The 15,518-nt window shown below is 52.8% G+C and overlaps 12 non-coding genes across 12 annotated transcripts; 5 read left to right on the top strand and 7 right to left on the bottom strand.

Annotated features, from left to right (window-relative positions):
- Nucleotides 1-1,631: 1,631 nt before the first annotated feature.
- LOC136934478 (5S ribosomal RNA) lies at nucleotides 1,632-1,750 on the bottom strand. The gene has a single exon (XR_010874872.1). It is a non-coding gene; the product is annotated as a 5S ribosomal RNA (ribosomal RNA).
- A 397-nt stretch (nucleotides 1,751-2,147) lies between these two features.
- Nucleotides 2,148-2,311, top strand: LOC136935451 (U1 spliceosomal RNA). Its single transcript, XR_010874959.1, has one exon. It is a non-coding gene; the product is annotated as a U1 spliceosomal RNA (small nuclear RNA).
- A 119-nt stretch (nucleotides 2,312-2,430) lies between these two features.
- LOC136934489 (5S ribosomal RNA) lies at nucleotides 2,431-2,549 on the bottom strand. The gene has a single exon (XR_010874873.1). It is a non-coding gene; the product is annotated as a 5S ribosomal RNA (ribosomal RNA).
- Nucleotides 2,550-2,946: 397 nt separating this feature from the next.
- LOC136935473 (U1 spliceosomal RNA) lies at nucleotides 2,947-3,110 on the top strand. The gene has a single exon (XR_010874961.1). It is a non-coding gene; the product is annotated as a U1 spliceosomal RNA (small nuclear RNA).
- A 119-nt stretch (nucleotides 3,111-3,229) lies between these two features.
- On the bottom strand, nucleotides 3,230-3,348 carry LOC136934500 (5S ribosomal RNA). Its single transcript, XR_010874874.1, has one exon. It is a non-coding gene; the product is annotated as a 5S ribosomal RNA (ribosomal RNA).
- A 397-nt stretch (nucleotides 3,349-3,745) lies between these two features.
- On the top strand, nucleotides 3,746-3,909 carry LOC136935484 (U1 spliceosomal RNA). The gene has a single exon (XR_010874962.1). It is a non-coding gene; the product is annotated as a U1 spliceosomal RNA (small nuclear RNA).
- Nucleotides 3,910-4,028: 119 nt separating this feature from the next.
- Nucleotides 4,029-4,147, bottom strand: LOC136934511 (5S ribosomal RNA). The gene has a single exon (XR_010874875.1). It is a non-coding gene; the product is annotated as a 5S ribosomal RNA (ribosomal RNA).
- Nucleotides 4,148-4,544: 397 nt separating this feature from the next.
- Nucleotides 4,545-4,708, top strand: LOC136935495 (U1 spliceosomal RNA). The gene has a single exon (XR_010874963.1). It is a non-coding gene; the product is annotated as a U1 spliceosomal RNA (small nuclear RNA).
- Nucleotides 4,709-4,827: 119 nt separating this feature from the next.
- LOC136934522 (5S ribosomal RNA) lies at nucleotides 4,828-4,946 on the bottom strand. The gene has a single exon (XR_010874876.1). It is a non-coding gene; the product is annotated as a 5S ribosomal RNA (ribosomal RNA).
- A 397-nt stretch (nucleotides 4,947-5,343) lies between these two features.
- Nucleotides 5,344-5,507, top strand: LOC136935506 (U1 spliceosomal RNA). Its single transcript, XR_010874964.1, has one exon. It is a non-coding gene; the product is annotated as a U1 spliceosomal RNA (small nuclear RNA).
- Nucleotides 5,508-5,626: 119 nt separating this feature from the next.
- On the bottom strand, nucleotides 5,627-5,745 carry LOC136934533 (5S ribosomal RNA). Its single transcript, XR_010874877.1, has one exon. It is a non-coding gene; the product is annotated as a 5S ribosomal RNA (ribosomal RNA).
- A 9,308-nt stretch (nucleotides 5,746-15,053) lies between these two features.
- Nucleotides 15,054-15,172, bottom strand: LOC136934555 (5S ribosomal RNA). The gene has a single exon (XR_010874879.1). It is a non-coding gene; the product is annotated as a 5S ribosomal RNA (ribosomal RNA).
- Nucleotides 15,173-15,518: the final 346 nt, after the last annotated feature.

Raw genomic sequence — 15,518 nt, forward strand, 5'->3', positions numbered from 1 at the left:
AAGAATTCATGTCATTTAAAATACACAAACTGAGAAGGTGTATGCTTTTGTGTTGCAGATCAGTGTTAGTGTGCCTACAATGATTCTGTAATGGTGCAATGGAATGGCTGAATCCAAGCGCAGAGGTATTAATTGAAAATCAAATCAGGTACAGGTCCAGATGCAAAAGAATAGGACAGAAGTGTTTCCAAATAAGACAATACTTGCAGACCGCTTCGTAGATTTGGTATGGTGGCAAACAGCAAACAGTACTTCAAAAAGGACAGGGTGTCAATGAACAGTTTAAGTAGTGGCAGTAAGTGGCAGAGGGAGAACAAGTGAGTGGTATCAGTAATCAGTACTCTGGGGATGCAAGGGAGGTCTACCAGTTTAACAACTTTCAGCCTTGAATATAGCAATTCAAACACAATTGTATATTTAGACACCGCCACATTTGTTTGTTCAGGGAAATCAGACGTTTTGTGTAGATGGCATAACAAATACGATCTCAAATAAATATGTAAAAACTACCAAATCTGTGTTAGAATGGAGTGAGGGGATTTAACGGAGAGATGCGCTACTGTACTTTACTGTACTTTAGAGTAGCTAGCTCTAGTGTACCTGTCTACAGAAATCTAGCTAGATAAATTTAGTTTAAGCAAATCGAAAAATCTAGCTAATTCATACTTAGCTCTACTGTACCTGTCTACAGAAATCTAGCTAGATAAATTTAGATTAAGCAAATCGAAAAATCTAGCTAATACATACTTAGCTCTACTGTACCTGTCTACAGAAATCTAGCTAGATAAATTTAGTTTAAGCAAATCGAAAAATCTAGCTAATACATACTTAGCTCTACTGTACCTGTCTACAGAAATCTAGCTAGATAAATTTAGTTTTCGAAATCATCCACCACTGAATGTATACTATTTACAATGTTTTGAAACGTTGTATAAACATGACTTAAGACTTACCAGAAATACCGTAGTAGTGTCAATATGGCTCGGCGCTGTCACTTGGTAAATACGATCTTAAATATGTAATACGATCTCTGTGTTAGAATGGAGTGAGTGAGGGGATTTAACGGAGAGATGCGCTACTGTACTTTACTGTACTTTAGAGTAGCTAGCTCTACTGTACCTGTATACAGAAATCTAGCTAGATAAATTTAGTTTTCGAAATCATCCACCACTGAATGTATACTATTTACAATGTTTTGAAACTTTGTGTAAACATGAATGACTTAAGACTTAGATCTACCAAAAATACCGTAAGGTCAATACAGATCCAGTGACAGCTCAGCACTGTCACTTGGTAGATTTGAATATCAGCGTTGTGATTGGATGTCTACGGTCGAATTCGGCTATCCCATTGGGAGTCTACAGTCAGTTCTGACCAACCAGAAGGCGTAACTGTCTACAGTCAACGTAGACTTTGCACGACTGTAGAAACTTCCCCTGCGAATTCCCCAAATGCGGGAATCTCGACTGCATAATTTCTGGTAGTGGGGGACTGCGTACGCGCTCTCCCCCGAACATGTTTGTGAAAAATAATCTGGGAATCCTGAGACAGGTCAAGCCAAGCGGTTGAGGAGCTGTGTGACACGAGGTGGGGAAACAGTACCCCCTGCTGGTGAGAGAAGAGGAAGAAAAAGCTTACAGCACCTGGTATTCCCAGGCGGTCTCCCATCCAAGTACTAACCAGGCCCGACCCTGCTTAGCTTCCGAGATCGGACGAGATCGGGCGTGTTCAGGGTGGTATGGCCGTAAGCGAAGGAAGCTGTGGGTCATAGGCTACTTATAGATGACACCGCTCTGCCCAGTAGCTCAGCTTGATTTGCGATTCCTCCTTAGTTTTTTGTGGTCAGTTTCAGTTTATTGTTACTGTAGGTATTGTCTCTCTCTCTCTCTCTCTTTCTCTGTGTCTCTCTCTCTTCAAGGGGCAGGGCAAGGGAGGGGTGGGGGGATGGGTGAGTGGGAGGTGGGGATGGTTCCCTTCCGCCCGCCCCTTCCATTGGCTGTTTCTTTCTGCATGGGTGAGTGGGAGGTGGGGCTTGCTCCCTTCAGCCCGCCCCTTCCATTGGCTGTTTTTTTCTGCCTGTCTGCTCACCGCGGGTGACTGCGGCAGCCCTGGCACCTGGGTGAGGGCACCCGTTTCCCTTCCAACTCATACTTACCTGGCAGGGGAGACACCTTGATCACGAAGGAGGTTCACCCAGGGCGAGGCTCGGCCATTGCACTTCGGCTGTGCTGACCTTTGCGAATTCCCCAAATGCGGGAATCTCGACTGCATAATTTCTGGTAGTGGGGGACTGCGTACGCGCTCTCCCCCGAACATGTTTGTGAAAAATAATCTGGGAATCCTGAGACAGGTCAAGCCAAGCGGTTGAGGAGCTGTGTGACACGAGGTGGGGAAACAGTACCCCCTGCTGGTGAGAGAAGAGGAAAAAAAAGCTTACAGCACCTGGTATTCCCAGGCGGTCTCCCATCCAAGTACTAACCAGGCCCGACCCTGCTTAGCTTCCGAGATCGGACGAGATCGGGCGTGTTCAGGGTGGTATGGCCGTAAGCGAAGGAAGCTGTGGGTCATAGGCTACTTATAGATGACACCGCTCTGCCCAGTAGCTCAGCTTGATTTGCGATTCCTCCTTAGTTTTTTGTGGTCAGTTTCAGTTTATTGTTACTGTAGGTATTGTCTCTCTCTCTCTCTCTCTTTCTCTGTGTCTCTCTCTCTTCAAGGGGCAGGGCAAGGGAGGGGTGGGGGGATGGGTGAGTGGGAGGTGGGGATGGTTCCCTTCCGCCCGCCCCTTCCATTGGCTGTTTCTTTCTGCATGGGTGAGTGGGAGGTGGGGCTTGCTCCCTTCAGCCCGCCCCTTCCATTGGCTGTTTTTTTCTGCCTGTCTGCTCACCGCGGGTGACTGCGGCAGCCCTGGCACCTGGGTGAGGGCACCCGTTTCCCTTCCAACTCATACTTACCTGGCAGGGGAGACACCTTGATCACGAAGGAGGTTCACCCAGGGCGAGGCTCGGCCATTGCACTTCGGCTGTGCTGACCTTTGCGAATTCCCCAAATGCGGGAATCTCGACTGCATAATTTCTGGTAGTGGGGGACTGCGTACGCGCTCTCCCCCGAACATGTTTGTGAAAAATAATCTGGGAATCCTGAGACAGGTCAAGCCAAGCGGTTGAGGAGCTGTGTGACACGAGGTGGGGAAACAGTACCCCCTGCTGGTGAGAGAAGAGGAAAAAAAAGCTTACAGCACCTGGTATTCCCAGGCGGTCTCCCATCCAAGTACTAACCAGGCCCGACCCTGCTTAGCTTCCGAGATCGGACGAGATCGGGCGTGTTCAGGGTGGTATGGCCGTAAGCGAAGGAAGCTGTGGGTCATAGGCTACTTATAGATGACACCGCTCTGCCCAGTAGCTCAGCTTGATTTGCGATTCCTCCTTAGTTTTTTGTGGTCAGTTTCAGTTTATTGTTACTGTAGGTATTGTCTCTCTCTCTCTCTCTCTTTCTCTGTGTCTCTCTCTCTTCAAGGGGCAGGGCAAGGGAGGGGTGGGGGGATGGGTGAGTGGGAGGTGGGGATGGTTCCCTTCCGCCCGCCCCTTCCATTGGCTGTTTCTTTCTGCATGGGTGAGTGGGAGGTGGGGCTTGCTCCCTTCAGCCCGCCCCTTCCATTGGCTGTTTTTTTCTGCCTGTCTGCTCACCGCGGGTGACTGCGGCAGCCCTGGCACCTGGGTGAGGGCACCCGTTTCCCTTCCAACTCATACTTACCTGGCAGGGGAGACACCTTGATCACGAAGGAGGTTCACCCAGGGCGAGGCTCGGCCATTGCACTTCGGCTGTGCTGACCTTTGCGAATTCCCCAAATGCGGGAATCTCGACTGCATAATTTCTGGTAGTGGGGGACTGCGTACGCGCTCTCCCCCGAACATGTTTGTGAAAAATAATCTGGGAATCCTGAGACAGGTCAAGCCAAGCGGTTGAGGAGCTGTGTGACACGAGGTGGGGAAACAGTACCCCCTGCTGGTGAGAGAAGAGGAAAAAAAAGCTTACAGCACCTGGTATTCCCAGGCGGTCTCCCATCCAAGTACTAACCAGGCCCGACCCTGCTTAGCTTCCGAGATCGGACGAGATCGGGCGTGTTCAGGGTGGTATGGCCGTAAGCGAAGGAAGCTGTGGGTCATAGGCTACTTATAGATGACACCGCTCTGCCCAGTAGCTCAGCTTGATTTGCGATTCCTCCTTAGTTTTTTGTGGTCAGTTTCAGTTTATTGTTACTGTAGGTATTGTCTCTCTCTCTCTCTCTCTTTCTCTGTGTCTCTCTCTCTTCAAGGGGCAGGGCAAGGGAGGGGTGGGGGGATGGGTGAGTGGGAGGTGGGGATGGTTCCCTTCCGCCCGCCCCTTCCATTGGCTGTTTCTTTCTGCATGGGTGAGTGGGAGGTGGGGCTTGCTCCCTTCAGCCCGCCCCTTCCATTGGCTGTTTTTTTCTGCCTGTCTGCTCACCGCGGGTGACTGCGGCAGCCCTGGCACCTGGGTGAGGGCACCCGTTTCCCTTCCAACTCATACTTACCTGGCAGGGGAGACACCTTGATCACGAAGGAGGTTCACCCAGGGCGAGGCTCGGCCATTGCACTTCGGCTGTGCTGACCTTTGCGAATTCCCCAAATGCGGGAATCTCGACTGCATAATTTCTGGTAGTGGGGGACTGCGTACGCGCTCTCCCCCGAACATGTTTGTGAAAAATAATCTGGGAATCCTGAGACAGGTCAAGCCAAGCGGTTGAGGAGCTGTGTGACACGAGGTGGGGAAACAGTACCCCCTGCTGGTGAGAGAAGAGGAAAAAAAAGCTTACAGCACCTGGTATTCCCAGGCGGTCTCCCATCCAAGTACTAACCAGGCCCGACCCTGCTTAGCTTCCGAGATCGGACGAGATCGGGCGTGTTCAGGGTGGTATGGCCGTAAGCGAAGGAAGCTGTGGGTCATAGGCTACTTATAGATGACACCGCTCTGCCCAGTAGCTCAGCTTGATTTGCGATTCCTCCTTAGTTTTTTGTGGTCAGTTTCAGTTTATTGTTACTGTAGGTATTGTCTCTCTCTCTCTCTCTCTTTCTCTGTGTCTCTCTCTCTTCAAGGGGCAGGGCAAGGGAGGGGTGGGGGGATGGGTGAGTGGGAGGTGGGGATGGTTCCCTTCCGCCCGCCCCTTCCATTGGCTGTTTCTTTCTGCATGGGTGAGTGGGAGGTGGGGCTTGCTCCCTTCAGCCCGCCCCTTCCATTGGCTGTTTTTTTCTGCCTGTCTGCTCACCGCGGGTGACTGCGGCAGCCCTGGCACCTGGGTGAGGGCACCCGTTTCCCTTCCAACTCATACTTACCTGGCAGGGGAGACACCTTGATCACGAAGGAGGTTCACCCAGGGCGAGGCTCGGCCATTGCACTTCGGCTGTGCTGACCTTTGCGAATTCCCCAAATGCGGGAATCTCGACTGCATAATTTCTGGTAGTGGGGGACTGCGTACGCGCTCTCCCCCGAACATGTTTGTGAAAAATAATCTGGGAATCCTGAGACAGGTCAAGCCAAGCGGTTGAGGAGCTGTGTGACACGAGGTGGGGAAACAGTACCCCCTGCTGGTGAGAGAAGAGGAAAAAAAAGCTTACAGCACCTGGTATTCCCAGGCGGTCTCCCATCCAAGTACTAACCAGGCCCGACCCTGCTTAGCTTCCGAGATCGGACGAGATCGGGCGTGTTCAGGGTGGTATGGCCGTAAGCGAAGGAAGCTGTGGGTCATAGGCTACTTATAGATGACACCGCTCTGCCCAGTAGCTCAGCTTGATTTGCGATTCCTCCTTAGTTTTTTGTGGTCAGTTTCAGTTTATTGTTACTGTAGGTATTGTCTCTCTCTCTCTCTCTCTCTCTTTCTCTGTGTCTCTCTCTCTTCAAGGGGCAGGGCAAGGGAGGGGTGGGGGGATGGGTGAGTGGGAGGTGGGGATGGTTCCCTTCCGCCCGCCCCTTCCATTGGCTGTTTCTTTCTGCATGGGTGAGTGGGAGGTGGGGCTTGCTCCCTTCAGCCCGCCCCTTCCATTGGCTGTTTTTTTCTGCCTGTCTGCTCACCGCGGGTGACTGCGGCAGCCCTGGCACCTGGGTGAGGGCACCCGTTTCCCTTCCAACTCATACTTACCTGGCAGGGGAGACACCTTGATCACGAAGGAGGTTCACCCAGGGCGGGGTGGTTGGGCTGAAGATTTTGGCAGAACCGCGGTCAGGCCACGTATTCTGCCTCTGTCTCCAGCCAAGTGGTGAAAAAGGGGGGAAAGTAATGAAGAGAGAAAGGGGGATCGAAAACCTGGCTTCCACCGCAGAGCCAACAAAGGAATCGCAAGCCGTGTCGCATACACCGCAAGACCCCGGACTTTCGATTTCTTTCCTGACCACCACGGCTAAACGGGAACCAGAGTGCCGATTTGATACTTCCTGATCAAGGTGTCTCCCCTGCCAGGCAACCAACCACCCAGCTGCGGAACACCCCGAACAGGCCCGGAACCCTCCGGTGCCACAGGGCCCGGTGAGGGGCAGGAGGCAGGGGAGCAGGAGGAGGGTGCTAGGTCGTGGTAGACCAGCCCTGACCCCTCCGGCTTTCCCAGTACTCCGCCGACTCCCAGACCCGCCCAGCTGCGGAACACCCAGGATAGGACCGGAATCCTCCGGTGCCCGCTGGCCCCGGTGAGAGGCAGGAGGCAGAGGAACAGAAGGAGGGGCTAGGTCGGTGCAGACCGGCCCCACCCTCGACTCCCAGTACCCCGCATCTCCCGGATCCCCATACCCCCCCCCCCCTTTGCGGCTGGCCAGACCGCTCGAAAAGTCGGGATAAGGACCTTTTCCGCCAGACCAGACCCGGAGGAAGGAGGGACAGACGGGAGAGAGCCCCACCACCTACGCCGAGAGCAAGCAGGCCACAGGAGAGTGGCACGCCAAGGGCCAAGCACTCTGGTGGCTCTGCCTTGCTCTCAGGTCTTCCTCTGTCCTCCATAGGAAGACTGTCCATCTCAGACCAGACGGGAGGAGGGCCAGGAGCCCCAACACCACCTCTAGGAGCAGGCGGGCCACAGGAGAGTACCGTCCCTTGGGGACGGGCTACCGAGTGGCCTCAGCCGGCTCTGAGTCTTCTTCCCCCCCCCACCCTTGCAGGTTCGGGGAACACGCACCATCACCATGGCTGCCAGGATGAACCCTGGGGCGATGAGACGGGTGAACGCCGTCAGAGTGACGGTGAAATCCGATGAGGCTGCCGGGGACGGAGTCACCAAAGGATCCACAACCACCGCAACGACGACAGGACAGAGAGACACCACAACCGGAATGACCCGCCTGGAATTCAGCAGAGCCGTACTCCAACGAGGTATGGGCTTTGCGCCGCTCGATCTCAACTGCCTGGTGAAACCGCCCTCAACCCCCAACACCTTTGAGGTCAGTTTCAAAACACCACAACTGTTAGAGCAATTTTGGACCAGGTACCGCCAGAACAAAAATAACCCGCCTTTCAGCCATCTCCACACAGAACCACTTTCAGACAGGGAAAACAAAGTAGTCACCATTCAATTCCACAACGAAGCTGTGCAGGAGTACGACGTGGAGGTTTGGCTGCGCCGCTATGCCCGCGTCAACTCTGGAGCGAGGAGGGTCCTGGACGAGGATGGAGTGTGGACCGGGGCACGGAAATGGCTGGTCCAGCTCACACCGGATCCTTCAGCGGTGGGCGGTGTCCAACACATCCCCAGTACCATCAACCTGGGGAACCACAGGGGCACCGTCCACTACTACGGTATGCCCAAATTGTGCAGGACCTGCGGCCACCTTGGACATCTGGCCGCGGCCTGCACAAAGACCATCTGCCGCATCTGCCGAGGGGAACACCCCACGGCGGAATGCACTAACACACGCCCCTGCAACCTGTGTGGGCTTCAGGGACACCTCTACAGAGACTGCCCCCACTCCTACGCCAACAAGACAAGGAGGCCGGCCAATACCCCCCCTACGGCACCGCCCGGAGCTCAACCTCAGAAGGAGCAGGCCGACCCCCCTCCACCAACCTCCCCCCCCCTCCCCCCTTCCCCCTCCCCCTCCCCCTCCTCAGACTCCTCCACACCCCCCCTATTCATAATTACTGACCCCGACCCGGTATCGGAACCCGACTCGGTACCGGCCCCCTTCACCGACCTCCCCCCTGACTCCCCGACCGACATCCACCCCCTCTCCCCACTCCCGGGGGCAGTCTCATCCCCGACGACACAACCAGACCTACCGGACTCCCAGACAGACCTGCCGACCCCCACCACGGCAAATCCACCGGGGACGACACGACCGGACTCTGACTCCACCGACATGACCTCCCCGGTGTATCTCCCAATACGTACATCCACCCCTGCCAAGCCGGTGAATGTGAGGGAACCGGCTCTGGTAGGGATCATTCCCTCCCACGACTTACCCCCACACTCCCAGTCACTCTACAACGAGGACTCACCACTCACTGACTGGAACATGGTCGTTCTGAAGAGGAAGCGCAAACCCACCACTGCCACCTCCGAAGACGACTCCACCCCGACTTCTGACTCTCCATCCCCCCCGAAACCACCACCAAAGCCTCCAGGTCCCCCCCCCCCTCCCCCTCCCCCCCTTCCCCCACGACCTCACCCTGGTCCCAAGTCCAGACGCCAACCCTCCACAGCAGTCTCTGAGCCCACACAGGATCAGACCAGCCAGCCCCGGCCCACCCAAGGACCCTCCGTGCCAGCCGAATCTCCACCACCAGGCAGACGGTGGGGGGACGACGAAGCCGTGAGCAATCAGGGGGAGGTGCCCGACCCGGAATATGGACAGGAGGCCATCAGGAACCTCCAAATCATCGCCACAGGAATCAGCGGACCCGTCAAATCATCACAATCACCATGACTATCACAATAACATCACTCAACACCCGCAGCATGTTACGACTGGAGAAGAGGGCAACCGTTTTCAGACACCTCTCAACACAACCGGCCGACATCTACCTCCTCCAGGAGTGTGCCATCCCCTACATGGAGATGGATGCACTTCTGGAGGGGGAGTGGACTCGGGGAGACTCTCTCTGGTCAGGTTCCAACACCAATAAATCGGATGGGGTCGGGATGTTGGTGGCCAATCCATTCCTCCGACAAACCAGCCACCGAGTCGTCGAGAGCGGGCGGATCCTGGCCGTCGACCTGGAGGTCCGGGGTTCCCCGCTCAGGGTCATCAACGTCTACGGCCCCTCCAACGCCACAGAGAGAGTCTCCCTCTACGCGAAGCTTCGACCTCTTCTGATGACCCCCATGCCAGTATTGGTAGGGGGTGATTTCAACTGCGCCCTGAGGGATGAGGATCGGAGCAAACCCTGGAAGGACAGATCCACCAAAGCACTACAGGACATCATCAATGACTTCTCCCTGATGGATGTCGGCGGCACCTCCCCCCCAACACACACGTGGGTGAGATCCTCGGGCTCTGCCTCTTCAAGGATCGACATGTTCTTGCTCTCGCCAGGTCTGGGAGTGTGCTCCTTCAAGACCCAGGCGACGCACTTCTCAGACCACAGGATGCTGACCGTGACCCTGCGATGGGAGGGACCAGCCAGACCAACGAGGGGGCCCTGGAGGATGAACACATCTGTACTCCAGGACCCCTCCATCAGCCACTCCTTCTCCAGGCGCTACCTGGAGTGGAGGACCCTGAAAGAACTATTTACATCCCCGATAGAGTGGTGGGAAATGGTCAAGTCCCGGGTCAAGGGGTTCTTCGGAGGGGTGGGAAGGAGGAAGGCTCGGGAACAGAGGGCCCGTTTCTACCACCACAACGGGGCCCTGCAACGCCTGAGCCTCCTCCAACTCAGAGGATTCGACGTGACCCGGGAGCTGTCAGAGACCAAGGAGCACCTGGCCACACTCTATCGGGAAGAACAGGAGAGGAAGACTTTCAGGGATAAACTCAAGGGCCTGGAGGAGGAGGAGAAATGCACCAAATACTTCTTCCGCAGGGCACGGTCTAAACAACAAGGCATCCTGTCCCTCTATAACACCAGCGGCCAGACCGTCACAGACAGCGACGACATCAGGAGGGTGACCGAGGAGTTCTACGGCCGGCTGTTCGACACCAAGCCGGCGGACGGGACTCTGGCGGAAACCTTCCTCGACGGTCTGGACCAAATCAAAGAGGGGGGCGAGGGCGAGGAACCAGAGCTGAGTCTGGAGGAGCTCACCCGGGCCGTGCACGCCATGAACACCCAGAAGGCCCCGGGACCGGACGGGATCCCGGCGGAATTCTATCAGGCCTTCTGGGAACTCATCAAGGGCGATCTGGCCCAGGTCCTCCGAGCGGTCTACAGGGAAAGGAGGCTAGGAGAATCGATGAGACAGAGTACAGTAACACTAATACCCAAGAAGGGGGACCTCAAGGACCTCCGGAATTGGCGCCCCATCAACCTCCTCTGTTCCGACTACAAAATCCTCACGAAGGCCCTCATGTGGCGCTTCCAAACACACCTCCCCGCAATCATCAACCCGGACCAGACCTGCGGCGTCCCCGGAAGGTCCATAAACGACAACCTGCTCCTGGTGAGAGACCTCATCTTCCACTCCCAGGAGCGGAGGTCCCCCTTCGCGCTCCTCTGCCTCGACCAAGAGAAGGCCTTCGACCGGGTAAGCCATGGCTTCCTGCAGGAGGTGCTAGGGAGGATGAACTTCCCACAACACCTCATCCACTGGACCAGGCTCTGCTACAACAACATCACAAGCAGAGTCCTGGTCAACAGACAGCTAACAGACCCCTTTCCCATCCGGTCTGGGGTCAGACAAGGATGCCCCCTAGCACCCCTGCTGTACGTCATCTACCTGGAGCCTTTCCTCCGTAAAATCAGAGCTACACAGAACATCCAGGGTTATCACCTCCCGGGGGCCCAGGGAGAGAGGCTCCGGGTGGTGGCGTACATGGACGACATCACCATCGTCGGCACAGATAGTCGGTCCATCGCCGCGGCAACGAAGGTGGTGGACGACTACTGTGCAGCCACTGGCGCCCTGGTCAATCGAGGTAAGAGCGAACTGTACCTGTCGCAACACTGGAAAGAAGACATCACCACCTCTTTCCCTGTAAAGACAGACAACATCAAGCTGCTCGGAGTCATCTACCAGAACAACGGGAAAGGGACCCTGACCTGGGCCAACACCATCAGCCATGCCAAGCAAAAGATCGCCCAATGGAGTGCACGGTCCCTCACAATAACGGGCAAGATCTTGATCCTGAAGGCAATTATCCTCCCCATTCTCCTCTACGTCGGGAGGGTGTTTCCCCCGGACAGGGTGACGAGCAAAACCATCGAGCGCCTGATGTTCACCTTTGTCTGGGGGAGCACCATGGAGCGCTTGAAGAGGACCATCATGTTCAGCGCAGAGGAGAAGGGGGGGAAGGGGGTCCCAGACATCCTCAACATCATTAGGGCACAGGGCCTCTCACGACTGGTCACAAATATCCATAAACCGGACAGGAAGGCAGGAACCTTTGAGAGGTACTTCGCCACACCCATACTCAGAGCACTCCGTATCACTAACACCACCATCAACCACACTGTGCCCTACTGCTGGGACCCCCCAAAAGTATACAGGGAGTGGAAGAACTTTGCCTTCAGGACGGGTCTGCCTGCAGCCGGCCTGGCCTCCTGGAAATACAAGGACATCATGGCACACATCAGAGGGAAGGACATCACCACACCACCCAAGGCCAGGCCGGCCCTGGACATCCAACAGGTATGGAAAAACATTAACCATAAATGCATCAACAATAAACAAAAGGATTTGAATTGGTCAACTGCTCACGGCTGTCTCCCCACCAGAGAATTCATGCATAGACGGCGCATGGCCCGTACCGAGCTCTGCCCCCACGGTTGCACTGACACTGAAAACATTTACCACCTGTTTGTCAAGTGCACCGTGGCCAGGCGGGTCTGGGCCCTGTTTGTTCCCTCTGTCTCCCTCGGACAGAGGTGGCTGGCTGCTGAGAACGGACAGAGGTGGCAGGCTGCTGAGACCGGACAGCGGTGGCTGGCTTCTTGGGTCAGACAGCGGGTTCACCCGGGAATTGGGATCGCAGAGGCTGACTAAATAAGCCCTTGAAGTCTTGCGACTTGTCCGACTCTAAAAATGAACAGAATGAAGTAGTCGTTTTGTAATATGAATTATAAAAAAAGATATACAGTTTAGTGTGCATTTACTCTGTATCTCACTTACCTTCCACAGACTGGCTTGCAGCCACAAGTTCCACCTCATTGCCTGGCCATTCAGGAGCATCACATTTGGAAGTGGTGGCCTGCAGTTGCTGGACAACAAATCTATTGTTACTCTCTAGATTGTATGATATCCTTTTTTTAATGACCAAAAACAAACATATTAGTATGCTACTCTGCTCTTCCTGTTTCATAACACTTACTTGCTTGTCTCTGTCATTAATGTATTTCCTAAACCGCTTCATCTGGATGCTGGTTATGTGGGTCACTGGTGTGTGCAACCACCTCCTCACAGAACCATAAGCATCAATAATGCCCTTCCTCTGCTCAGTTGTGAACTGTTCTGGCCTGTCCTTCTGAGCCTGGTACTGCCTATAGAGTTCCCACATCTCTTGGAAGGTGTGTGACTCAAACCCTCTCTGACCGTAAATACAGCTGTCAGTGTTGGCCTCAAGAAGATTCAATATTTGTGGGAAGCTCTCTGCATACTCTGCCAGGTACTCCTTTATCCACAGGTTCCCTATCTCTCCCTTACGGTGAGGGTTGGTCACCTCTGACCTGTGCTTGTCAAGGACGCTGGAATAATAGACATCAACTTAGCATCGTGATCATTAATATCACTGAGTATGAGGAGGAGTAAAGAAACGTTGCAAAGATGAATTATAAACCCTGATGGTAGCCATAGTTTTGTGTTGAAAATAAATGCAATTTGATATGCAAAGCCCACAACAGTTTTACTTACTACTTCATGTAGCCCACATCATTTTCCACAATCCAGTGGAGTGGTGCGTTCATATACTGCCCAAACGGCACCACCAGCTTTCCTAGGCACATCTGGCGTGATGGCGCAGGGATGCCCTCTGCTCGAAGGAGCGTCTGTGCATGGGCCAGGGCAGTGGCCTGGTTCAGCAGCTCCTGTGGAGGATTGGGGAAGAAAATCTTTTTTTCCCGATAGGTACAGGACTCCTTGGTTGCCACCAACACAGCCTGTTGACGACTTGCTGGGGCCTCAGGGTTGATCACTCGAATGACGGGGGTTGCCATCTTCAGTGGTAGAAATACAGCTCTACAGACTCTTCTGAAATACACCAAGGTACAGTAACGAAACAACAACATTATTATTTACATTTACACCAATTTGCCAAATAATTTCAACCTGAAAGAATTCATGTCATTTAAAATACACAAACTGAGAAGGTGTATGCTTTTGTGTTGCAGATCAGTGTTAGTGTGCCTACAATGATTCTGTAATGGTGCAATGGAATGGCTGAATCCAAGCGCAGAGGTATTAATTGAAAATCAAATCAGGTACAGGTCCAGATGCAAAAGAATAGGACAGAAGTGTTTCCAAATAAGACAATACTTGCAGACCGCTTCGTAGATTTGGTATGGTGGCAAACAGCAAACAGTACTTCAAAAAGGACAGGGTGTCAATGAACAGTTTAAGTAGTGGCAGTAAGTGGCAGAGGGAGAACAAGTGAGTGGTATCAGTAATCAGTACTCTGGGGATGCAAGGGAGGTCTACCAGTTTAACAACTTTCAGCCTTGAATATAGCAATTCAAACACAATTGTATATTTAGACACCGCCACATTTGTTTGTTCAGGGAAATCAGACGTTTTGTGTAGATGGCATAACAAATACGATCTCAAATAAATATGTAAAAACTACCAAATCTGTGTTAGAATGGAGTGAGGGGATTTAACGGAGAGATGCGCTACTGTACTTTACTGTACTTTAGAGTAGCTAGCTCTAGTGTACCTGTCTACAGAAATCTAGCTAGATAAATTTAGTTTAAGCAAATCGAAAAATCTAGCTAATTCATACTTAGCTCTACTGTACCTGTCTACAGAAATCTAGCTAGATAAATTTAGATTAAGCAAATCGAAAAATCTAGCTAATACATACTTAGCTCTACTGTACCTGTCTACAGAAATCTAGCTAGATAAATTTAGTTTAAGCAAATCGAAAAATCTAGCTAATACATACTTAGCTCTACTGTACCTGTCTACAGAAATCTAGCTAGATAAATTTAGTTTTCGAAATCATCCACCACTGAATGTATACTATTTACAATGTTTTGAAACGTTGTATAAACATGACTTAAGACTTACCAGAAATACCGTAGTAGTGTCAATATGGCTCGGCGCTGTCACTTGGTAAATACGATCTTAAATATGTAATACGATCTCTGTGTTAGAATGGAGTGAGTGAGGGGATTTAACGGAGAGATGCGCTACTGTACTTTACTGTACTTTAGAGTAGCTAGCTCTACTGTACCTGTATACAGAAATCTAGCTAGATAAATTTAGTTTTCGAAATCATCCACCACTGAATGTATACTATTTACAATGTTTTGAAACTTTGTGTAAACATGAATGACTTAAGACTTAGATCTACCAAAAATACCGTAAGGTCAATACAGATCCAGTGACAGCTCAGCACTGTCACTTGGTAGATTTGAATATCAGCGTTGTGATTGGATGTCTACGGTCGAATTCGGCTATCCCATTGGGAGTCTACAGTCAGTTCTGACCAACCAGAAGGCGTAACTGTCTACAGTCAACGTAGACTTTGCACGACTGTAGAAACTTCCCCTGCGAATTCCCCAAATGCGGGAATCTCGACTGCATAATTTCTGGTAGTGGGGGACTGCGTACGCGCTCTCCCCCGAACATGTTTGTGAAAAATAATCTGGGAATCCTGAGACAGGTCAAGCCAAGCGGTTGAGGAGCTGTGTGACACGAGGTGGGGAAACAGTACCCCCTGCTGGTGAGAGAAGAGGAAGAAAAAGCTTACAGCACCTGGTATTCCCAGGCGGTCTCCCATCCAAGTACTAACCAGGCCCGACCCTGCTTAGCTTCCGAGATCGGACGAGATCGGGCGTGTTCAGGGTGGTATGGCCGTAAGCGAAGGAAGCTGTGGGTCATAGGCTACTTATAGATGACACCGCTCTGCCCAGTAGCTCAGCTTGATTTGCGATTCCTCCTTAGTTTTTTGTGGTCAGTTTCAGTTTATTGTTACTGTAGGTATTGTCTCTCTCTCTCTCTCTCTCTCTTTCTCTGTGTCTCTCTCTCTTCAAGGGGCAGGGCAAGGGAGGGGTGGGGGGATGGGTGAGTGGGAGGTGGGGATGGTTCCCTTCCGCCCGCCCCTTCCATTGGCTGTTTCTTTCTGCATGGGTGAGTGGGAGGTGGGGCTTGCTCCCTTCAGCCCGCCCCTTCCATTGGCTGTTTTTTTCTGCCTGTCTGCTCACCGCG

The sequence above is a fragment of the Osmerus mordax genome, chromosome 2, assembly GCF_038355195.1.
Source record: "Osmerus mordax isolate fOsmMor3 chromosome 2, fOsmMor3.pri, whole genome shotgun sequence".
NCBI classification, from domain to species: Eukaryota; Metazoa; Chordata; class Actinopteri; order Osmeriformes; family Osmeridae; genus Osmerus; species Osmerus mordax.